This window comes from Passer domesticus, chromosome 2 (assembly GCF_036417665.1).
Source record: "Passer domesticus isolate bPasDom1 chromosome 2, bPasDom1.hap1, whole genome shotgun sequence".
Classification (NCBI taxonomy): Eukaryota; Metazoa; Chordata; class Aves; order Passeriformes; family Passeridae; genus Passer; species Passer domesticus.
This window is the reverse complement of record NC_087475.1, coordinates 53,310,142-53,335,044: the sequence shown is the minus strand read 5'-3', so window position 1 is coordinate 53,335,044 and position 24,903 is coordinate 53,310,142. Positions and strand designations below refer to the sequence as shown.

The following is a 24,903-nucleotide window of genomic DNA, read 5'->3' as shown; positions in this document are numbered from 1 at the left end:
CAGAAAATAAGAAATGTGAAATGAGATCGGAGTTGATCATGTGTTCACTCTGATTGATTTCTTCATTGCCATGAAATTAAATAGAAGTGAAATTTTCAAAGTATATAAATTATCTTCACTTAAATTTTGTATTAATTTTCCTTCAACTGGAATTCATTAGACTAAAATGAGACTGCAAGTCTGCTTGAAATGCATTTGGTTCCAGCAGATGAATTTCTTAAATGTGAGAAAATAGACAAATTGTGTATTTTCTTTCAAATATCTTTTTTTAAAGGACAAATTTTTGCGCTTTAGATTTTTTGAAAAAATCTCAATACCTGTTGATTGAAAACCTATATTTTGCCCCAGTAATTGTCAGATTCCTTTTTTTTTTTTTTTTTAGTGAATTGTGAAAACAATACATGTTGAATTTGTTGTCTTCTTCTACATTTTCCTTCATGTACCATATTCAGCACTCACTGTTTCTATGATTCCTTACCATTACTTTTTGACACGGAAATGGTACAGGACATATTCTAATCAGGTCTCAAAACAAGCAGAGAATGTGAACATAAAATATGTGGAGGAACAACATGTGAGACATCTTGATTTCATTTATTACAGATAAATATATTGACTTTTCAATCAATACTCTGCAATAACAAGATATTTTTTAATGCTCCAAAGTTTTCCAATTGAAATAATTAAAGAAATCTCTCAGTTACTGTGACAGACATCTCCTGGATTAATCTTACACTTCCTCAATAGCAAGCAAGCTGACTATTTTGTCCTCTTGACTGAATACTGTCCTGTGTCTATGTCCATTTAAACTACGCATTTTGAGTCACACTGATGTGCAATTGCATGAATGTAAATACATGGAAATACTACCGCAGGAGCAATTTCAACTATTAGTCCAAGTGAGAGTTAAACACAGGGTATTTGGATGTGCAGTACTGCAAGCCTAATTAAACAGACAATTGCCAATGAAGCTTTAAAACTAGTCCTTTGCACATGCAAAATAATTGCACACACAATTTGGCTTTGTCTTCAATTGCGCTTCACAAATTCATTTTTAAATAACAGCTCACTTTCTATGGAACTGCTTTTCCTTGCAAAAATTGCTAAACATTCAGGTTTTATTTGTTTTTGTGTATCTAGGTTTATGTTTTCTTTATTTTCAGTTCTTATATGGCAGTAATTTTCTTCACAGTTAAGAAATAAACCAGTATCAGGGAAAGCTTTACTAAATATTCTTTATGTGTATGTTTTCATCAGTAATATTATGGCAATCTTTCAAAATCCATGTATTTAGATATATTTTAACAATTGATCGATATAACTTTAACATAGATCCCAAAAAAAAAAAAAAAAACAAAAAAAGAACACAACAATTAAGCACAATAAGACAACTAAAAGATCAATCATTTTTTTTTTCCTGAATAGATATTTTGCTTCTATCAGAACACATAAGAAAAGTCATGTGAGTAAGGAAAAAAAGCAACATTTCAGATCATTAGAAAAAAAAATAGTGTCATCGTTGGAGCAGTATGGGCTCTTCTTGACAACAAAGGTTTCAGTTCAAAAGCACTGAGTAACCTGGAGAAAGAAGTTTCAAAAAATGTCTTTTTTGTGCCAGTTCTGAGACAAATCAGCTTAGCAAGAGGAATGACCAAACCCCCTATTTTGCCATGGTCAATGCCTAATCACCACATAATGTTCTCAGAGCTGGTAGACTAGACATCAGCTCTCCAGAATTGATCTTCAGTGGAAATTCACCATTGCCCAAGATGCCTTTTAACAATACTAATAGCAATCACTGCTTCAAATGATACTAATTTAATCTTTTAATTTATTTTGAACATAACTCCTCAGATCCTGTAGGCAATGCAAGGGAAAACAGCAGCTGAGAATTCTTCCCCCTCCTGTCCTCCATGGAACTCACAGCACTGATGCTGATGTCGTATGGCAGAGATGAATGTCTATTTAGCCTTTCCAGTTAGACCAGGACCGTTTCTATTCTAGGTTCTGTATTGTGAAAAACAAAGATGTTTTTTGGTTCTGCCTCTAGAGTTCTTGTTTAAACATGAACAAATTAATCAACTACCTGTTTAGGCAGGAAATGTTCTGATCAAAATTGCCACTGACAAATGTGTTTCAAGAAAAGCGTGGTTGTAGTTTGGGTTGTTTTTCATTTCTTCCTACTTGTGAAAAGGAAGACAGGGTGAATTAATTTGGGACAGAATAGATGGGAGAGATGAGATGGAGCTAATTTAGGAGCTCTGTAAAACTGTTTCTCTCTTTTCCTTATGCCACTTATGACAGGAAAGCAAATGCATACTCATAACAATTCTGCTGGTATCAATGGAGTTATTCTGTGGAATAATTTGACCTTCAAATTCTCATTTTCCATTTCCTTACACCTTTTTGAAGTCACAGATACATGCTCTGAATAAACACAGTAATTATGATATTTGATGATTTATATCTACTTCTCCTGTAGGCTGAATTAACTTATTAAGTGGAGAAACTTAATGTGGGGTGACTGCACCACCTCAAATCACCACTTCCCCCACCCCCTTCAAAGTTACATCAAAGTTAATGTATTGTAACTCTGTTTCTTTGGCAAGGCCCCGTTTGATATTTAGAAAGCGCACTGTAAAGGTTTCTGTTTTAATGTGATTGATGTAATTTTTATTATAAATACAGGTTTCAAATACAGATACAGATTTTTTTATTTATGCATAAATGTAACATTTTATCTGGATTTTTTTAAACACAAATTATGTTTGAAAAGCTTCTGGAGGCCATGTAGGACACTTCTGTCTTTTGAAACACTCCTAGACATCTGATTTTTAGTTGAATCCTGTGACACCACTGCTAACATCCCCAGAGGAAGCCATCTAACTTTCATCTGAACTGCCAGTGGCCTCCCAGTTCGACTGCTGCACACTACACAACCTTCAGCAGTTGCAGCAGTGAGGCCAGGATCTCTCCAGGGTCCTTGTCACCTCCCCTATTTCCATGTTAGTGTGTCTGGTTAGTTCCAGACTATCCTGAGTGGTCCTGGATGTTAATGTTTCGGCAATCTGAAGAGGTATGAGTTACTAAAGAGAGGTTGGTTTACAGAAGCCTGTAGCTCAGGGTGGGAAATTCTAATAATTTTTGAATAGGCAACACTATTTGGTAACATCTTCCTGTTTAACCCACAACTTTCTTTATTACGGAGAAAACCTCTATAACCTCTGCTTATATTTATTTAGGCCACATTCAAAATACTGTGTTCTAAACTTGATGGAATTGCAAATATTTAGCATTTTTCTTTTTCTGTAGCCATCAAAATGTTTTCTCCATTTGATCTTTTGAAGGTGATTGCATTTAGTATCATTAAAGAACCCCTGGCACGTGTTGATATGGTGAACACCATTTGTTTGCCTATTTGTAGTTATTTAGCACTATATAAGATATTCTGAGGTATCCAGGTATTCAATTTGGCTGTCAACTTTCTCTTAAGTTCTAAGACTTAGGTCTTAGACTTCCATATATTTGGGACTACATTGACCACATTTTTGGTGACTTCCTTGTACATAAAAACATACCGAAAAAATGTGCATTTGAAATCTGCTTGTCTTCTGGAATTTTTTTTTCCTGTTGGCTGAGATTACCTCATTATCTCCTAACTTACTGATGTTTTGTACATAATTACAACTCTATTAGTCAAGAAACCCGATGTGCAGATTCCCAACTAAAGCTGATAGACAGAAAAGAAATGCTATAGTACATCAAAGCATTATTTGATTTTTGTGTTTCACACATGCACTTTTCTTGACTTAAGTCTCCTGTGTGGTAATGTTTACTTTACATGGTGAATAAGTGCTGCATTATTTGCTTGTGTACAAACTGTTCTGATATCCAGAGACATAAGGATTTCTATGATATTCCCAAATGAGGAAAATCTCTCCAAACTCTTTAGGATATGTATGGCAGGCAGACATATCAGAGATTGAATAGTTATATTAGAGTTTATCATTGTGATCCACTTAATTTTAACAGTATTTTTTGGTAGATATTAATAAATATCTGCACTACAAGCCATGACAACCAAACCAAACAAGAACGTAACATTTTGTTTAAGATCTTTACATTATTGGGGCTTTTCATTTATAAGTAAAGAGTTCTCAATGTAAAATACTTTATAAATATCCTAGCTTTCAGAAAGTTTTATTTCTTAACTTTTTCAGTCATTCAAAATAGCATGTTGAGGAATTAAAATTAGCACAGCCAAAAAATGAGTACTTGTCAAAAATCCTGAGTAAAAGTCATGTCTTATTCATTCAGAAAGAGCAAGAATAAATGTGTTACGTAATCTGTAGAAATAGATATTTCTATTTCTTGCTTACATGAAAGCAATATTATTAAGCATTCTTACTTCTGCAGAAAGAGATTCTATGTCTTCTCTAAACATTAGAGTTGAATACTTTGAAATTCTGGATACAAATGGTTTTTTGTCAGTGCCTTTGCTTTTCAGTACACTGGCATTCAAAACTATTTTACAGGAGGAACATAATGATTTTCTAAACCTATAAATCTATGCTATGTATGGAATTTGAAATTCCTGTCCTTTTTAAAATGAATAAAAATGCAGCTGAATAAATGTCTTTCACTTGAACTGAGGAATTTTGTTGTGCAGGTCTATTTAAGCAATGAATTCACTGCATTCACAGGGCTACAAAATATTATACCTTTGTGCTAGTATAGGAGCACATTTAAGAGCAAGAAGAAACAATATTTGCAAAATATTATTTTTATCAGAAACTGCATCTCTTATACTTGAAATTTTATTAATATAAAACATTCTTCTAGATTTAATTCCTTCCTAATTCACTATCAAAATACATTAAAAAGAGGTCTTAATTATTTTGTTTAACCTCGGTATAATAATTGGATTTTGCAATTTATGTAGCTCACCCATGATTATTATGAAAAACTAATCCCAAACTCTTCATAAAAATGATTGTTAAACGTTTAGGCTTGCATCAAGTGTGTTCAGAGTTCATAAGTTATCCAGATGTCTGTCTGTATTTCAGTCATAATTGCAGCCACATGAGCTGTCCTTGGGAATGCAATGCCAGCAGACCAGGATCTGTGTCCAGTGTAGGCAACAATTGAAAATAAGACAGTTCCTGATGGCCTAGCAGATTTTATTTGCATAACTATTTCCTTTAAGATCATTGCCCAGGGACAAATTGACTCCTATGTATTTTGTGCTATAGCATAATATTGAAATAGAAAAAAAGTATTTGTTTTTATTGCACATGCATTGAAGTTTAATACACTTTCCTTCTTAAGAAGTTATTAAATGCTAGGTTGTTGGAGTTGAGTATAGTAACAGTTTGAAGAGGAAATCAAATTCATATTATTCTACTCTGCTTCCCTTGCAGCTTTATAGATTCAGAGTATGAGATCCACTACTTTGTACGTGGCTCTTCCATTGTAGTACCAATTTAAACAGCACTCCCTTGTGCAACGTGATTAACTGGCAGAATTCTCTGCTTGCATCTCATGTATTTATGGGATTGAGCAGGAGACAACTGGCACAATGAGCACAGTACTAGAAAACAAATTTTAGCTACTAAAATGAGTGATAGCTGACAAGGACTACTAGTAAAGGATCCAATAGGTCAATGAAAAAATCAGAAGCCAAAGATGAGAGAACATGATGTAAAGGAAATGGTTGATAAAAGACATATTCTGGCATTTTGGGGACACTAAAGAAGAATGGAAGAAGATAAAGGAATTTGTTGTTTCTGCTTCTGATAACAGCAGAAAGAAGAAAGTGAGTCTGTCAGCACAGTATTTTCAGCAAATAAATAAATAAATACAACTGTGCTGGCAGTAGTCAGGCTAAGTTTGATATGTTAAGACATTTTAGAGGAGACTGCCACTGAGATTTTCAACCTGCTCTTCTGCCTTACAGGGCTGAGATAACATTTTTGTAACATATTCAAACTTTGGCAGGCTTTTACAAACCAAAAGGAGCTTGTGGAACTTTTGACTATTACCTGTCTCTGCTTGAATGCTCTTCCCCGTAGGTTTTGTAACTTTATGTTGATTCCATGTCTACAAATCAGGATTAACTCACATGGCAAATCAAGGGAACAATTTGGGTAGTGTCATGTAACACCATTTAAATTACTAAAATGCAGGCAACACATGCATGGGGCTGGCATATATGACACAGGACCTTGAGGAGAATTGGGAAATCTGAGGCTAGCAGGTATCAGCCACAGGTTGATATGTAATATCTAAGGTGCCACCATGTTAATGCACCAGAATTACACACCTTCCTTCACTTTTAGTAAGAATCATGTAGGTAACAGATGTAAGCTTCAGTTGCTCCCTAAAATCTCCCTCAAGATTAGATTTTTTATCCATGACAATAGTGACTCTGCCAGAACAGCTCTCTGTGTATCGTGTGTACAAGCAGAACCAGAAGAGAAGCACACCGCAGTACAGTACTTATACCATAAGTTATCTGTGAGCAGGGTATTTGTTTTTTGTCTTCAAGGACCTCATAGGAAAAAAAAATCTCTCTTTAGAAAGCTGTTTGTATTTCAGCTCTAAAACCTCTAAGGCAACCTTTCAGGCAGGCGCAATGGCATGACTTATTGTGCTGTAATTTAGAGGTGATACCACTGAAGTTATTAAGGTCACACACATCCAAGCCACAGGGAGAAGAAAAAATAAAGAGGTCTAATAAATTATGTAAAAACAGTACTTCTCCTGGAATTGCTGTTCCCATTTTCCAAGTTACATATCTCTCAAAATATTGCACATGCTTCAAGATTTTAGCAATACTTTACATGCATTATCACGTACTCCCTTTGTTAGAGGAGTTAAAGAATTTATTACTAAAAAACTGTTTTCCATGTTCAGAACTATACTGAGCAGGTTATATGGTTTTTTGATCCAAGCATTTTGTGTCATCTAGATCATGTTATCATTCAATCTTGATAATCAGATGAAGTCTGTTCTCCCTCTGTTACTAATGCTGTCAATTTGATATCTCCTTTTCAAACACTAGTTTTCCCAAAAGAGTTAGAGTAATGCCTTTGAAGACTGAATTCGACTAAAAAAATTAGAGTAACAGAACACAAATAAAATAACAGAAGCTTTCCAAGGGGTTTTCTAGCTATCCTAGGTGGGTTAAGGATATTAATAGCCTTCTGGAGCAGCAATATTTGCTCTAACTTAAACCAGGAAAAGATAACAATTAACACCAGGTTCTCATTTAGTAAATCATGAGAAAAAACCTCTTTAACAGCAAAATTTCTATCTGAGTGAGTAAAGGAAATAATTCTTCACTAGGCAACTATACTGTTCTTTGTCATAAGTTTTGTTTAGCTATGACTCCTATTCACAAAGAAGCTTGGGCATAGAAGGGAATTTACAAACCTGGATCCTTCACTTTGAATTTCTGTAAAATACAAGGAAATATTTTGATGCTATTATTAGGATACACAAAGTCTGTCTTGATGAGTTTGAAACTAAATTAAAAAACAAAAAATATGTTAAAAACATATCCCCAAATTAACATCAGAGAAACTGTCTGGTTTGCTTGTGTGCTAGCAAACTAAGCTAGCACCAAGACAAACTGGAATAGAACGGCTTCTGCTGATCATCCTAAAATCTGAATTTACAAAACAACCAATGATGAAATTGCTCTGTGACCCATGCCTAGTTCTGAAATTTGCCCATGATCAAAACCCACACTAAAGGCCCTTTTAAGAGCACAACTGGATAGATGGTCAAATTTCAGCCTGAGAAGATTCCGTGCCACTGTTTAATTCACTAGTACAGAAATATCTTAGTTACTAAAATACTAAATTTCAGTGCTTTTCATTTCAATACCAGATAACCGTGAGCAGACTCTCAACCTCAGTAAAAGTTATCCCATTCTGAAATTGGATCCTCAGCCCGTCGTTCCAGTTTGCCAAGGTCTCTTAGAGCCTTCCCTCCTCCAGCAGATCAACACTCCCACCTAAACGTGATGTCATCTTTGAACTTACTGAGGATGCATTTAAATCCCCTTGTCTCAATCATCAGTAAAGATGTTAGCACTGTCCCTGACACTGCGGCCTCGGGAACACCACCAGTGACCAGCCGCCAACCACTCTCTGGGCCCATCCAGCCAGTATTGTGCAAAGCAAAGACTGCACCCATCCAAGCCATGTGCAGCCAGCCTCTGCAGGAGAATGCTGGGAGAGACAACGTCACATGCTTCACGTTATATAGACAGGTAAATGCTTTACATTAGAGAGACAACATCCACAGCCTTTCCTCTGCCTACTGAGCATGTCACTTTGTCATAGCAGCAGAATTTAATAGTACTTTTCCCCATAATTGAACTGAAATTCCCCATGATATGAATTGAAAGGGCCAGTTTAAGGGCTGAACTTTCCTTAATTTAAGCAGTTTGATAAGAGAAAAATATACACATTAATTAAGGCAGAATTTGAAGACAAATTAATTAGATGTAGAAAGGTATGCATATTTCACAGGTTTTTCTGAAGCTAAATCATGCCTTTTTGTGTTTTCTCTTAGATGTAAGCAATAAAATCCCTGCCATAATGGAGTATGGACATAAAAGCAATGCAGTAAGTAGTACGGATTGATTTGAATGTAGTTACTTTGGGTTTAGGTACATTAATTTGTTTTTCTATTATCAATTCCAGTATAAAACAAAAGAGCTCAAAGCATGGAAGCACCTTTGCAAATCTGGTAAGTAAAGAGACCTTGAATTGCCTGCCAGAAGTTTCTCTTATATTTAATGAAATTTGAAACTTCCTTCAAATTTTTTTATTAAAAAGCCCATCTGTGTACAGTATCTAAATTTGGTTTTCTGTAGACAACCAAGCCTATATTTTCTTGGTCCCACAACTGAGTGTCATCTGAAGAAATATTTTGTGAAGTACTGATTTCAGCAAAAAGAAAGAGTTATAGTAATCTTTATACCAAGTAGAGTGTTAATGATTTTTTATACCAAGTAGAGGAGAATATTCAGAAAAATTGGGAAAAGATTCCGAGCACATACCTACAACTGAGCAAGTCACTTCAGGTTTCTGTATTCAAAGGCGTACAATAAAAAAGTGTCATTCCACAGTCCACTTAATTGGGTTTAGGGGAATATACTTGGATTTACTCTGGGTGGTGTTCAGGAAAACCAACAAAATTCTCAGAAGATTCAATAAGAACTTTTTTCTTGCAATATTTAGAACATTCCAACTGAATATGTCATGTGGCAAATTTTAAATTAGCAGTCTAACTTATCCAGGCAAAACAAGGCACTTAACAAGACATTGACAGCAAATTTTTGGTCTGGCTTACAATATCTTTCAAGGAGAAGATAGGAGAAGGATGAACAAGAGTGAGAAAGAGGAAGGTAGAGAAAGAAAGAGAAAGAGAAAGAGAAAGAGAAAGAGAAAGAGAAAGAGAAAGAGAAAGAGAAAGAGAAAGAGAAAGAGAAAGAGAAAGAGAAAGAGAAAGAGAAAGAGAAAGAGAGTCACCACTCCAGAATTCAGCATTGTCTCAGCTGCTTCCAAACCCAGGGGTAGTCAAGCGTGACTTGCAGCACACATCACTGTCCTTTTATCTGTTCTGGTCTGCTGGGGCCCTCCTCCAGGCAGGCTTATGCTGATTTCAGCACCAAAGTCTTGTGCCTGCATTTCACACAGAGCCAGAATGTTCCCAGCTGGCCCTTGCAGCCGACCACTCCCATTACCACAGTGGTCAGCTCTGACTTTTCCAATGCTCACACACCTCAGCACAGAGTGAGAAGGCTCAGGGATGCTGGGAGAGCAGAGAGCTGTCCCACCTATGGCTGAGCTTGCCCTGTTCCCCATCACCTCCAAACTGATTGTTTTGAACCAGTCAGCCTCCCACAATGAGGAACAATTGATACAGTCTATTTCAGATGCCAAATTTCAGACAAGATGGATTACATCTTTTAAGTATCCATTTTATTGTGAAGGGATTCTATGCAACTAATCCAAATAAAGGGAATCAATCTGACTTCAGGTTCTGTCATGGTGTTTATTCAGAGAGGCAGACACAGATGAAGAGGTCTGTGTATAGCAAACTGTTAATGACTCTTAGAAAGGTTATGGGTTTTTTTAAGCAAGTATAATTAAATGAGACTTTGATTTCAGGTGCATCTTTGAGCAAAGGATCTTTTGCTGCTATTAAGAATGATGAGGAGAGCTACGGCTTCAGCCTGTCTCTGATTGAACAGGTAGGAGTGGAGGCATGACATGCTTTGGGATGTTAATTCCTCCTTCATATTTATGTCAAATCAAGTTAGGAAGATACTGTAAAAATGTCTTTTCTCTGTCAGGTACTGATTTGGTATGTTCCAGGAAATTAGGTCTTATTCTTTTAAATTACCTGTGTGCCCATGACTATGAATTTCACAAAGTCATTTTCAAAGGAAATAGAAAATGCTATCAACATTTAATTTCTGGATCATTTATTGCATTTTGCCTTATGGAAAGGATGTAATAAAATAAAATTTCACATTTGAGATGGATGTGGAGATGTTCTCTGACAGCTGCTTTGTACCTTTGTTACATGACGCTGGATTCTAACTGCTTTATTCACCTAAAATACAAATATCTGAGCTTTTCTAGTCAGCTTGAAAATTAATGAACAAAAGTAAGCCCATCTAGATGATAGTGATGATTCATTTTACTTCTTTTAGATGCCTATGTAAATAGATATATCTCACCCTGGAGGTATGTATTTCTCTGACATGACTATGAAGAAAGTCTGTCATGACTTGCTTGGATTTAAATGCTTAGCTGTTAGACATCAGAATTGAGTTGGGATAAATTTCACATTGTCTGAGATGAAACTTACATGAAACTGCCTAATTTGTGATTTTTAATCACACAGATATATAATGTTGCACGTATCTATTATAATGTGTATATATAATGGTATATGTAAATTTATAAATAAGTTTCTAGTATATATATAGTTTGCAGTTAAAAATAGAAAGATTCATTTATTAACTGTTATTATTTAAGAAGATTAATAGATTTCTTTTGCATAGTTATTCATGTTAAAGTGTAGCTAAATTCACGCAATACTTGCTCTAAAACTGTTGTATGGATGATGATAGAGCAGTTGGCATTAGCAGTTCCATCAGTATCACACCTATCCAATAGAAGCAATGGCTTTAAAATACATATTTTTCTGCAGTGTGATTAGTCACAGTCACTCTCAGCCAGTTCACATTTTTCATTGGAGAAAGCTGATTTCTAGGAACAGACTACTGAGCAGACTGTCTGAGTGCTAGCAGATATACGCACAGATATGTGTAAGAGGTTACCTCCTTAACCACAACAGGCCACAGAAACACAATAGTGGGAAGAGGAGCTTAGTTAATACTCTGTCCTCATTACTGATATTCAGGACAAAACAACCTTTGTTTAGCAAGAAGCTGGTTTTCAGCCAAGAGTCTGATAAGAAGCAGACCCTCCAAAGTGGGAGAGTTTTTACCACACCAGTGTCCTCTCTTACACAGTTGCCTCAGTTACAACCTGGGAAGGTATTGGGACATTCATACATAGGATTGAGGGATCTTACCCCTTCTGATGGAACATAACTGCTTAACTATGTTGAGGTGAGAGGCAGCTGTCATGTCTTAGAAGGGATTATAAACCATCAAAGACCCCTGAAGTGCCTCCAGACTAATTTCTGGGGCCTTCCAACCAGAGGACTGCACATGATCCACAGTGTTGCAATAGATAGCGTAAAAGTTCCTCCCCAGGGGAGGTACCTGGGCATTCCCATTTGAACGTTAACCTGTTGAACTTTGTGGTTTGGGAGATTTCACCATGCCTGATGGACCAAGAGTGTGACCAATGGATATAGAAATTGCAACAAACAAGCCTTGTTGCCTTGTTGATCCACAGGTGGTATCTTTGCTACCTGCTCTTATCCTTTCTTTCTGTTTCTTTCTTTTCCTTATATATTTTCTTAAGTGAGGTCTTTATATTTTTATGTAGATAATAACCAAAACAGTTACATATCTCCTTTCCAATACAACAACATTCTTCTAAAACAAACCTGCTGTACATATACATATATCAACACCAGTAATTCATTGTCATTTCACTTTAGTCCACACCAAGGGATCTATTATTGACAAGAACCTCAGTTGCCCCACCTTCAGCAACAGGTGCTAACAGGTCCACATAGTGGCTGAGTGGTGAATGTTTCAGCAGTGCGCATGACTTAATATGGGATGTTTTGAGGAGGAATGAAAGGAAGGAAAAATGGATTTAGGTGATTTGGGGAGGAGCAAGGACAGATAAATAAATGAGTAAAGGGGTAAAAAAGCCGGGTCATGAGTCAATAGTTTGCTGTTCAGTACATTTGTATATTTTCACTCTGGAAAAAGAATGTGGGTGTGACCTAATCAGAGCCTTTCAGTACCTGAAGGGAACCTACAGCAAAGACAGAGATGGAGTATTTGCAGGAGCCAAGGGAGAATAGATTCTAACTAAAATACAGTAGATTTAGACTAGATATTAGAAGGAAATTCCTTGCTGTGAGAGTGGTAAGGCACTGGAACCTGTTGTCCAGAGAAGTTGTGGATGTTCCATCCCTGGGAGAGCTCAAGGCCAGGTTAGATGGGGCTTTGTACTTACTCTGGTCCAGTGAAAGGTGCCCCTGCCCATGACAGAGGTTTTGGAACTAGATGATCTACAAGCTCCCTTCCAACCCAATCCATTCTGTGAAACCATGATATATGAGGTGAACATGTCTGACTTATATGCATGTGCCTACTGGTTGCTCAGCTTTGTTACAGGTTGCACCTGGGAGCACAGACTGGCAGCTGCCTCATCTCTGTCAGGTTGCTGGTTCTGGCCCAGTGTTTTTCTCTTATGATGCCCTCTTACTTACATATGTGGCTTTGAAGGTGAGCTCTGCTCTTAGAACTTAGGGTATGCAGTATTTAATCTGTTTTCTACATGAATAAAGTGAAGATAAAGCATAATGAGGCATCATTCAACCTTTTTGAAATGTTAACAACATTGCCCTATGTTATATATCCATTTGTTTTACAAAAATAACATCTTAGCTTTTCTATCACGTTTACAATTAAGAGCAAATACTGCATTTTCTGTCCTTGGGATAATCATTTCCTCATGTCACTTCCACGGTCTTTTCACATTTTAAAATTTAAATATTGGTTCTGTATAAAGAGTGTTCCAAAAATGCTGTAAAATATTTATTATTCACATGTCAAAGAATCATGTGAATCAATTAATTTAGATTTATTTCAAGTAGCATATGTCCCTTGAGCCATTGAAAATACAGAAATTCTTCTGTATATATTAAAGTTTCTCAAAAGTCTAAGCAAAATAATGCATCAAATACAAAAAAAATTCCATAATTATTGCTGGTAGCTCTTAGTTACTGTAATTTATAATTAAAAATACTGGATGTCTCCTACATATTTATAGTAGCCAATATTATTTCAACACTTATGAATAATAAAAGCAGGCATGTTTCCCATATAATTGATACAAATTCATTACTACTCTTGTTAAAATTTGAGTTAGGAACTCAGAAAGCTAATTGTGATTTCTTTTTCTGTGTTAAGTGAACATGCAGGGATATTGCAGTTACTGCTTTAAGCTTTTAAAGCTTACAAACATTAAGCAGCATAACAAATATTTGATACAAGTTAAATAATTTGTGCGCAGAAAATATGCTTTATTCAATTTTTCCTTCTACTGAAATAGCCTCCTCTCTCCCTTTCTCAGTTCACTCTTTCTCTTTCGTTCTTTCTTTTACTACTCTCACACTGAATGGGATATAGAGAAGGAAGGAAGGAAGGAAGGAAGTGTCGGAAGGAAGGAAGTGTCGGAAGGAAGGAAGTGTCGGAAGGAAGTGTCGGAAGGAAGGAAGGAAGTGTCGGAAGGAAGGAAGTGTCGGAAGGAAGGAAGGAAGGAAGTGTCGGAAGGAAGGAAGTGTCGGAAGGAAGGAAGTGTCGGAAGGAAGTGTCGGAAGGAAGGAAGGAAGTGTCGGAAGGAAGTGTCGGAAGGAAGTGTCGGAAGGAAGTGTCGGAAGGAAGTGTCGGAAGGAAGTGTCGGAAGGAAGGAAGGAAGGAAGGAAGGAAGGAAGGAAGGAAGGAAGGAAGGAAGGAAGGAAGGAAGGAAGGAAGGAAGGAAGGAAGGAAGGAAGGAAGGAAGGAAGGAAGGAAGGAAGGAAGGAAGGAAGGAAGGAAGGAAGGAAGGAAGTGTCGGAAGGAAGGAAGGAAGTGTCGGAAGGAAGTGTCGGAAGGAAGTGTCGGAAGGAAGGAAGGAAGTGTCGGAAGGAAGTGTCGGAAGGAAGTGTCGGAAGGAAGTGTCGGAAGGAAGTGTCGGAAGGAAGTGTCGGAAGGAAGTGTCGGAAGGAAGTGTCGGAAGGAAGTGTCGGAAGGAAGTGTCGGAAGGAAGTGTCGGAAGGAAGTGTCGGAAGGAAGGAAGGAAGGAAGGAAGGAAGGAAGGAAGGAAGGAAGGAAGGAAGGAAGGAAGGAAGGAAGGAAGGAAGGAAGGAAGGAAGGAAGGAAGGAAGGAAGGAAGGGAGACATAAAGTAGGAAAATAAGAGCTTTCAGCAATGCACAAACCAAGTGCTTATTACTTATACTATTGGTAATATTGTCCATTATTTTTCCATTAAAATAATCTTATTAGGAAGCCATGACTGCCATTGTTCTTAGTTATTTCTTGAGATATCTTAACTGCTTTTGGGATCTGACATAAAATTCTGTATTTCTTTTTCCATCTCATGCAGCTCAGAAGGCATGGAAAGCAAATTCATGGTTATTGCCAATGGAGAAAAGACCCTTATGAATGAAGCAGTGCACTGTTAGAAAGTGAATTAACATTTAGGTGCAATACTCACTGTTATAAACACAAATAACTAAATAACTGATGATCTTAAAAAAAAAAAAAAAGAGAGAGGGAGAGAATGAGAGTGACAGAAGGGCAGTATTTTCTAGTGTTTCTAATCAAAACCAAAGCAAATAGATGCTAAGAGATTTAAGTCTGAATTTACAAACTGTGGAATTCACGGTCACTAAATATTTCACATTTTTACAGTTTGCAGCTGTGTTTAAATAAATCTATCTAATTATATTGAAGGCTGTATTGTAATCACAGGCTAATCCCATTTGCCTGCCCAGAACATGATGACAATGAGCTTGACTGGGTTATTAAGATTTACAAATGGAGTGGGTTTTGGATTTATCCTAAGGTTCTCATTTTCCTTCCTTCCTTCCTTCCTTCCTTCCTTCCTTCCTTCCTTCCTTCCTTCCTTCCTTCCTTCCTTCCTTCCTTCCTTCCTTCCTTCCTTCCTTCCTTCCTTCCTTCCTTCCTTCCTTCCTTCCGACACTTCCTTCCGACACTTCCTTCCGACACTTCCTTCCGACACTTCCTTCCGACACTTCCTTCCGACACTTCCTTCCGACACTTCCTTCCTTCCTTCCTTCCTTCCTTCCTTCCTTCCTTCCTTCCTTCCTTCCTTCCTTCCTTCCTTCCTTCCTTCCTTCCTTCCTTCCTTCCTTCCGACACTTCCTTCCTTCCTTCCGACACTTCCTTCCTTCCTTCCTTCCTTCCTTCCTTCCTTCCTTCCTTCCTTCCTTCCTTCCTTCCTTCCTTCCTTCCTTCCTTCCTTCCTTCCTTCCTTCCTTCCTTCCTTCCTTCCTTCCTTCCTTCCTTCCTTCCTTCCTTCCTTCCTTCCTTCCTTCCTTCCGACACTTCCTTCCTTCCTTCCTTCCGACACTTCCTTCCGACACTTCCTTCCTTCCTTCCTTTTCTCTTTCTTTGATTGCTTTGTTGGAGTTTTTTTTCCTAAATATGATTGGCTTTCTGCTTCAAAAGAATCATGTTTCTGACTTTAACTAAAAGTAAGAAAGACAGATAAGTCAATTCTTGACACTTTCCCACAAAGACCAGACCATCTGGACATTCTGTGTTTGTAACAGGTGCTTCTGGGGCTTAGAGCCTAATTCTGGCCCAGATTCTGTTCTGTATGGGTGACTCCATTACTGTGTGCAACTGCACATTGCATTAATTGAAGGGACTCAGAAAGGCCAAGTAAAGTAATTAGTCAGTTGGTCATGCAGAAAAGAGACTAGTGGCTTAGTGCCACTGAATGTTGAATGCACAGATGTACAGCACCATCAGCTTTTGCCCTCTGTGGTACTCTGCAAATCTCCAGCAGGTAGAGCAAAGATCTGTCTTAGTCCAGGTTTTCAGTCTCCTGGAAGCAACAACATAAATTTCATATCCACTTGGGAGAGAAAATCATAAGTTTGAATCACCTAAAAAAGAAGCTACATCAGCATAAAATTGTCAGAATGGTAAAAGTGCCAGATGGGCCAAATATGGCAATTATGTTTTTAGGTTCCAGTCTGAGTTTTTAGGTTTATGCAGCAGTAACTGGCATATGCAATGCAAGCTGTAAAATGGGTGTGATTTTGATTTTATAAGCTTATTTTTTGAACTATGCTATTTTTCTTTTCCTGTACTTGGCATTTTTGTAAGCCTAGCTATTTTGGGATCAGAGTTTCATCATAATCAGTAGCTAGTGTCACCTGAAGAGTTAAGAAAATATCTGCTCTTCTACTCATTTCCACTGAGCAATGGAACTAAATGTGGGGAGTGGGGCATTCAAAAAAGTTGTGAGTGGTTTATAGTTCAGTTTTTGTGTAGATTATAGCAGGAACTCAAATTCTTTTTATGTTTCTTTCACAGATGTTGCGTATGGGCTGTTTTGCTGTACATCCACACGGAGTGGGTGTCATCAAAAGGTCTGGATTGTTTATTTCACTACAATGAAAAATTTCTAGACTAAACATTTATTTTTAAAAGAGTATTTTTTACTTTCTGATCAGAACAACCAGAATTAAGAACTGGTAAACTGAAATCACAGTTTGCCTAGGCCACTGTTTTCACTATTATGTTAGGTTTTACACACATTGTCATGTTGAAATAATCCTCAGCAGCATGCATTGCAATGATGCACTCCCATTCAATCATAGAGCTCACTACAAACATTGGTTACAACAGTAAGATGCAGTATTTGAAATATTATTAAAACAGCTTTTAATCTCTGCTTTAATCGTCTTAGAACCCTCTATTCACATTCTCTATATTTCCCATGTACTTTGATAACTAAACAGCAGTGTTATCAACTCCCTCAAGTGCAGAAAGGCCCTGCAGAGAAACTCAACAAGTTAGAGAGATGGGAAAATACCAACTCTACAATGTCCCACAAGGGAAAGTGTCAGATTCCTCACCTTTGACAGGGCAACACAGTTTGTGTCAATAGAATGGGCAGTGAGAGGCTGGAGGGCAGCACTGCTGAAAGAGACTGGGATGTCCTGGTCAATGGCAACTTGAGCACAAGTCAGCAGTGCCCTGGCAGCCAGGAGGGCCAACCCTGTCCTGGGTTGCATCAGGCACAGCAGCACCAGCCAGGCAAGGGAGGGGATTGTCCCCCTCTGCTCTGAGCTGGGGCGGCCTCACCTTGTATATTGCATCCAGCTTTTGGTGCCACAATATAAGAACGACGTGCTGCTAGAGAGCATCAAGAGGAAGGCCATGAGGGCAGTGAAGAGGCTAGAGAGGAAGCCTTATAAGTGGCTGAGGTCACTTGGCTTGTTCATCCAAGGGAGACATCATCAGAGTCTTCAACATCTTCATGATGGGAGGCATAGGGGCAGGTACCAATGCCTTCAGTGTCATGACTAGTGACAGGACGCAAGAAAACATCATGAAGCTGAGTTAAGATAAGTTTACATTTATTTGTAGTGGAATAAATAATTATTGGTATAATTTCAGCTGCATTGTTTTAGTCCAGTTCTGGAGTGCATTTATAAAATTTCCTCCTTTTCAAAGCTCACATTATTCTTTCTTTTACTATGTAGATTGAGGAGAAAATATGGCCTTAATCTTTGTCACTTGTTGAAACTGACAGCTTTTTCCTACTACTTATATTCCTAAATTATAAAACAAAGGGACCTATATGTCAAAATAACCAGTGTTACTTTAAACTTTATATTTTAGTATGGAAACAACTACAAGAGCTACCAATTTACATGAACTACTGCTTTTTAATCACTATGACATTTTTAAAGAAGCTGAAAAAAAATTAACTGAGCTATAATATTCAGATATATCTTGGTGATAAGCATGGAAGAAATAAGACTTAAATAGTTCTTGGGGACTTAAAGTGAGGTAAAAAGCCTGGGAAAGAGATATGAACCCAAGATACTGATCTTGTTTGGTATTATATGTTTCAGTATTACTCATCTGCATTGCCTATTTAATTTGAGTGAGCAAGCAGGGGAATCAAATATCCTGGAGAAAAGGATTCAGAGGGCTGATCATGCTGTAAAGTTTTCAGTAGGAATTGTATATATTCATCTCCTGGGATTACTGAACATTTTACATGCCATATTTCAGTCCCCTGCCTAATTAACATAAAGAACAGAGCTGAGGGACAGTACAAAGAGATGATGTGATGTGTGTAGTGATTTAAACAGAACTGCCAAATTTAATTGTAAGCTCACTGGACTTTTTTTAATATCCTGAGCACATAGTGCATGATTATAAAAGTCCTACATATCAGTCGCTTTGATCGGATAACAAATATTGGAAACAGGTTTATACATTAGTTGGAATAAAGTATTCCTCTGTCCCTCAAAATTCATAAGGAGTAGACAAGTTACCAGTACAATCTAAGATGTTCATGTATCTGAAGTAATTCATCCTCTTTTCAAACATAGCAAGTGATTGTCATAAAATATATGGATCCTCTTTGAGTTGAAAAAAAAAGAATGCTGCCTGGGAGCCAATGAAGATTACAAACACCCTAGCATCATGCTCTTTTATTATTTAATTCTCTCTTTTCATGTGCATCTGTTATATATACTCAATATTAAGTTAAATATACTCAATATCTATACTAAATATCTGTTAAATATACTCAAATATTTGGAATTATGAATGCAAATACCAGACTGTTTTGAATAATATAGACACTATATATTGTTTCAGATATAGAATTTCTTGTAATTTAGAAATAACTACAGTTACCCCAAATTTGTGTCAAGGTAGCTAGGAGCAAAGGTTCACTTTCAGAGTTTATGTAAGAAAATATTTCATGGCAGCCATCAATATCATTGGCAAAAAAAAAAAAAAAAGCCAGACAGAAAATAATGTTTTGAATTAACATAATGGATGGGGAAATATTCAAAAGATACTCATGAAAATAAAGACTGACTTGCTAGAGAACCCTAGCCATACAAACCCTAATGATTTACTTCATATGGACACAACTTATTTGATTACCACTGCCTCTTAATGCTGTATCACTGCTGCTATGCCTTTTGAAATTACATCATTGAGGATAGCCTCACTGAGAGGTCTGCCATGAGCTACCAGACAGCAAACTGATTCAAGGATAACACAATGGTAACTATTGTATTAGTTCCTTAATTTATCATAATTTTTCTGCTGGATACTCCACAGATATAATGTCGTTTCTCTGAACAGCTGGAATATGTGTTTGCATTTAGCTGTATATATAAATTACATGATTGAGCAACACAATAGCTAATTGTTTAGTGTTTCCAATTAAACACCCAGCATATATCCAAAATATGCTTGATTTTACAATATTGTCCTTTATATTAAAATTAAACTTATAAAATTTTTTATGAAAATTTTTTATAAAAATTTTTTATAAAAAATCCTATTTAGTCTGTATATTTGCTCCAATCCAAACTATAGAACATTGTTGCATCAGGGTAGAATAAGGAATAAACAACAATTAAAAGTGTTTACTGCTACCTTACCTCAGTTATAATTAAGTTAAATAATGAGAGCAATTGACAAAGTTTTTAGACTCTAAAAGGACTCTATGAAGAAATAGTATAATCAAGTTAGCCTTGTGAAATTTAATCTGCTGAACATACTTCAGCACGTACAAAAATATACAGTGCTTGTCAAATGTCAGTATTTATTTACTATTATTTTTATTTTCGATTTGGTACTATATTTATTTCTTAACTTACTTACTTGTTATTTATGGACGGTTAACCTCTATTTTCTGTTCCATGACTATCGCTTATGGAAGGTGGAATCACCTGGACCACAGCACAGCTCCTGAGTGGTGCAGCTAAGTGGGAAAGAGTCTGACTCAAAGGATAAATATTCTTTCAGGAAAATCAGCAATTCATCACTGCTGCTCCTACTCCAATTTACCATCTCCTGTCACGTGGCATAATTTAACCAAACTGGATGGAGAATCTGGTCTTTCAAGAAGAGAATCAAAAAATCTTGGCAAAAGAACAAAGTTTTCATATTGAGAACAAAGCCTACTCTCAGGAGAATCTAAGTGTCCACTGACAGAACAAAGTCCTTTGGGAAGAGAATAAAATCCTTCAAAAGAAGCATAGGGACTCTTCAGAGGACACAAAGAACCTTGAGAAACAGCAAAAGGCTCGCCAACAAAATAAAGCCCTCAGAGAAGAGATTAAGTCTCTCAAAGAATATGAATGAGCATATGCATTGAAGGGAAAAGCTCTTCAGCATGAGATTTTAGCTTTATGAGAAAATCACAAAGCCTTCAAGGACCAGCTTAGAGCTCTTCAAGAGGACAACAAAGCCATTCAGGTGGAGGAAAAAGCTGTTTGTAAAGAAAAAAATTCTCTCATGAGAAGAAATTTGCTCTGTAAGAAGGGAACATGCCTCTTCAAATAAGAAAAAGGCCCTAGGAGGTTAGAAGAAAGCTCTGCGAGAACAGCACAGAGACCTTCATGAATGGAATAAGATACTTCAAGGGAAGGAACAATGTAATATAGGTAAAGAACCATTTGCTTAGAGAGATTTTGCAGCAGGACTGAAGAGTTTAGAAAAAACAGTATTTTTTGTTGGTCAATTATCAGCAAGTAATGGATTAAAATCGGCATCAAGCAGCCTGTTAGGCTAATTGCAGAGGTCTTGCAGAAGTGCTGAATCATGGATGATGGTATTTCAGATCCCTGAAGCCTAGTAAATTCATGTTGCAATACATAATGAATATCTGTAGATGTCTGCTATATTGAGGTATTGAATATCACAGAAAACAACTTCCTTGTCTTAGTATTTCAAAGGTTAAATTAATGCTTTCTACCATAGAACACCAGGAGATATTAAAAGAAAATGGATTCTGATGAAATGAATATTAAATTCATATACAAGTGAGACTGTGACAGACTTTAATTTTTTGCATTTAGATTAACCAGTAATATAATATTTCTGAAAATAATTAGTATTAAATACTTTCAGAATATGGTAACAAATTCTTTATCTCAGAAGTTTTCCTTCAAAAATATTGTTTGTGAGGAAAATAATTCAATATATCTGTGCTACTAAAAAAAGAAATATTATGGAACAAGTTTGAACACTGTTTTCCTGAACAGTCCACCATGCTACTTTTCTCTGTTTCTGCTTTGTGCAATTTCAAAGCCAACAGGTATGCACAATTGCTGCCAAAACCATTGTCCTTAATTGTATACGTTCCTTAAATGTCAGCAGCCTTGTAAGCTTTGTACCCTCCGGCACCTGTACATGTATTTATATCACATTTCCATACCCATAAAAAATGTTGTGCTATCATATGATAAAAACACTGCCCTTGTGGTGTGCAAAAATATTATTTCAAAACCTTGGAACCAGAAAAACAGACCAGAATAAAACCAACACATTGAGACTACCTGGTGTGTATTAAGGAAGTCAGTGACAAGAACTCATTGTATGGATGTGACCAGTCTGCTTGTGTTAAGTCTAACCACAACCAGACTGAGACACAAATGGAGCACTTGACACATGACCTTGAGTCCAGGTTTTTGGAAAATATTTCTTGTTCACCCAGAAACTGAGTTAGTGAAAAAATGTGTTAAAATACAGAATACTTGTCAGTGTAGAAACAGTAGGCGTGGCAAAGAAAGTTTTCTAGCCGTGGTTCCAAAATCTCAAGGAGAAGGAGTATTTCAGGCAGTAGAGCAAGACACGTGTAGCTAGCACCTGAGAGACAAATTTACATTTTCTTTCTTTTACCAGATGTTAAACTCTTAATAATTATATCTCTGGCCTTATAGACCAGATAGGCTTTGTAAAGGTGAGCACAGTGTTGTACTAGTGGACACCATGCCTGAGAAAACTGATGCAATTTGGAAATATTGTGCTGGAGAATCATCAGGAGTTTTTTTTCCTTGTACAGATGCTTTCCCAGTGAGAACACTGACAAGACTACTTTATCCTCACTATAGAGATATTTTATTCAGCCCCTTCCTTTTATTCAGCCCAAGACACTTTGTATGTTAGAGACATTGTCAGCAGACGATTTGCTTGCAGAGATCTTGTTTTGTGGTTTGAGTGACCATAGAAGAGAGAGCTAAGGAGAGATGAACCATGGACTACAGATCAGTACTTGAACTTTTTTATGAATGTAGGCTAAATTACATGACTACTTATGTAAATATTGTATAATAATTGTTGAATATCATGTGAGCTAATAAAAACAAACAAACAAACAAAAAAAACCAACAAAGAAACAAAAAAAAAACCAAAAAAACCAAACTTCTATAACCATAGGAATATTTAGGTTGGATATGACCTTTCGAGATCATTCATTGAAAGCAATGACAGATTTCAGCTTACTTTACATAAGAGGAACATTAAGCAAAGTTACCTTACAATGGGGGAAGGAAAACACATCTGTCTCCAGTATTTGTCTGGTTCCTCTGCTCGGTTCACTGGTCCAGTACTGGACATGTCCAATGGGTCCTAGTTGCAGAGAGAGGTGGCTGAGCCATGTGGGAGTGGCTAAGTTGCTATTCTATTCCTCTCACAGCATCTCTGAGGGACATGGTTTCAGGGGGAAAAATGGTGAATGTAGTCTGCAAGGGTCCCTCAATTTCTCTGGAGGTATTTCTTTTTTCATTTTTTTTCATGCCTCCAGTAACAGGTGCTCTTTCCTGAGCAGGTATAAATCAGGGTGCTGGGGAGTTCCTTGCCTTGCTGCATATTTAGTTGAAAATGCGTTGCTTATGACAGTGCCAGAGCTTGCCAAAGCCTACTGGTTCAGAGTAGTCCAGGAACCTTCTCCACAGAATGTACCCTGCAGCAACCAGAAACCCAGCCAGCCTACCAGTTATACTCAATTCATTATTCCTGTACCTTTATTACATCACCAGTATGAGAATGGTTCTGTCCCCTAGCCTGGACCTTGTGTCAGATAACTTTTTCAACTAGGTATAAAATGGATGTGTGGGTGCATTTCATTCATGGGGTTTTTTTCATATTGGATAAGCAATTATAGTTTCTGTGCCTTGCAACTCGCAAATACTTTTTCCAGTTAATTTTTTTCTTCTATTCTGTGCAGTCAGAGTTGAATTGCAGCGGGTTTCTTGGATAATGCTTCTAATCATGATTTGCAAAATCTAACAATTCATTGTTTAGTCTGCATGGCAGCAGGAAATTCTAAGGATTGACTCACACAATAGATAGAGGAATTTGTGATTGCAGTGGACAGAATTTTTAAAACTTTAATGCAGAGGCAAAATTGTTTTCTGGATAAGGAGTCAGGGCAGTAAGCTGGGGTAATTAAGACACATTCTGAGTCAAATGTTAGACACAACCAAGCTAGACAGTCCTGGTATGCACCTAACTTAAGTGATAGCTTATGCTTTGTCTCAGACAGGATATGTATGTAAGGAGAAAACCCTTACACAGATGTAAGACAGAATTTGCTATTGTGCAGCAGAAAGTCTCAACCTTTGTTCTTTTACTAGCTGTGTGGTGACCAGCTGAGGGAGAACTACTATTTTCCCCATGGAAACTTGACACGTGTACCTGTGTGTCCTGTGAGACACTCACACAGAACTTGTAGCTAAACTCATGGCTCCCCATATATGTGAGGAGAAAGAAGTCCTTCCTGTTTTCTGATAGTATCATATCCAAGTATGTTTCAAATTCTGTTGAAGTATATGAAGGTGCTCTTCTAGAGCTGCTTTCTCTAACATTTTTCTTCCCTTGGTCCCCTTGGAATTTAATGATGTGTTTAGTCAGAATTAGGGACTATGATAATAACTTGGCAAGAATATGTGCTAGTGATAATAATATACCTTTTGGAAAATACTGCATTAAATTCTAATTACATTTGGGTGTATTTTAATTCTGGGATTGGATACTTGTATAATGAAGAAATATGGTGCTTTAATTTGTCTTTATTGCATTAATATAATTACATTTACTTGAATACAAATAAATTAATTGTTCCATAAATAAATTATGTTTATAACATTACAAAATTATTGTGTGTAATTAAAAACTTCAAGTATGATTAACAGTGTTTCAAAGTATTCTAAATTAGCTGTTTATTTCCTGTGAAAAACTGAACACCACAGTGATATAAAGAGTGATGATAAAGCTTCAGCTAAATCTGTATAATTATAGATTGACTTTTGTGTGATGATGAAAGTTTTGGGCTGTAACAAACAGAATTAAATCCTGGAAGTTTGGTGGGCTTACCATGATTGGATGCCAGGTATCCATCAAATCTGCTCTATCACTCCCCTCCACTGCTGGACAGGGGAGAAGAAATATAAAAAAAGGTTCATGAGTTGAGATAGGGACAGGGAGAAATCATTCACTGATTACGGTCACAGGAAAAACAGACTCAGCTTGGGAATAGTAAAATAATTTATTACCAATCAGAGAAGGATAATGAGAAGTAAAACACATCTTAAAAACACCTTTCCTCCTTCATGGGCTCTACCTCCTCCCTGACAGAAGTGCAAGGAGATGGGGAATGGG

General features: G+C 36.9%; 1 long non-coding RNA gene across 1 annotated transcript; it reads right to left on the bottom strand.

Moving 5' to 3' along the window:
* Positions 1–22,229: 22,229 nt before the first annotated feature.
* On the bottom strand, positions 22,230–23,239 carry LOC135295418 (uncharacterized). The gene is made up of 3 exons (XR_010357504.1): positions 23,103–23,239; positions 22,778–22,872; positions 22,230–22,480 (listed from the first exon to the last, which is right to left on the bottom strand). It is a non-coding gene; the product is annotated as an uncharacterized LOC135295418 (long non-coding RNA).
* Between the last annotated feature and the right edge of the window lie 1,664 nt (positions 23,240–24,903).